We start from the raw sequence: 686 nt of genomic DNA, 5'->3' as shown, positions 1-686 counted from the left end.
ACCAATTTTTTTATTATTGACTGGAATAGTGTGATTCACAAACCCAAATGCAACAGGCAAAATGATTTGTTTTTCAGCGCTTAACCAATCAACATATGCACTTCAAAGTATAATAAAGAGACTTTTACAGAGTGGCCTGCAATTGCAAATGGATGAGGTATAGTTCTGTTACACACATAAGCCGGTTAAAAAAACTCCAAAAACATAACATCATTGGAAAATAAAAAGAACATTAGTCTTGGAATATTATAATGGATTCCAGCCCTCTCCCATCTCTGCTTTAAACATGACTTTGCAAGGTCTCAAAAGAAACCCCTTAAGATTCATTTACCCTCTTCTGGACCAGCAATCGTGGAGCTTCCCTATATTGATATGATGCATTGCAGGAAATTAATTCTTCTGCTACAAATGTGCAACTCTATTCTTTTTCCTTTATTCATGTGAGTAATCCCATTGATATGCATAGGACTATATGCACAAATCTGGGCTACATCCATGAACCAAATGTGCTGGACCTGAAATTTGCACTCAGTGTATTTGCAGTTCATTAAGATCAATGAGTGTTAAGGTAGTGGAAAAGTACTTTATGAGTTTTAGTTACAAGTGGCATGATGTTTGTTTCAGACTCGCTGAAGCTTTTGTTACTTCCATTTTGAATCTCAAGCTACAACACTGCAAGCACATTA

This window comes from Alligator sinensis, unplaced genomic scaffold (genome assembly GCF_000455745.1).
Source record: "Alligator sinensis unplaced genomic scaffold, ASM45574v1 scaffold872_3, whole genome shotgun sequence".
NCBI lineage: Eukaryota > Metazoa > Chordata > Crocodylia > Alligatoridae > Alligator > Alligator sinensis.
This window is presented reverse-complemented; position numbering follows the sequence as displayed.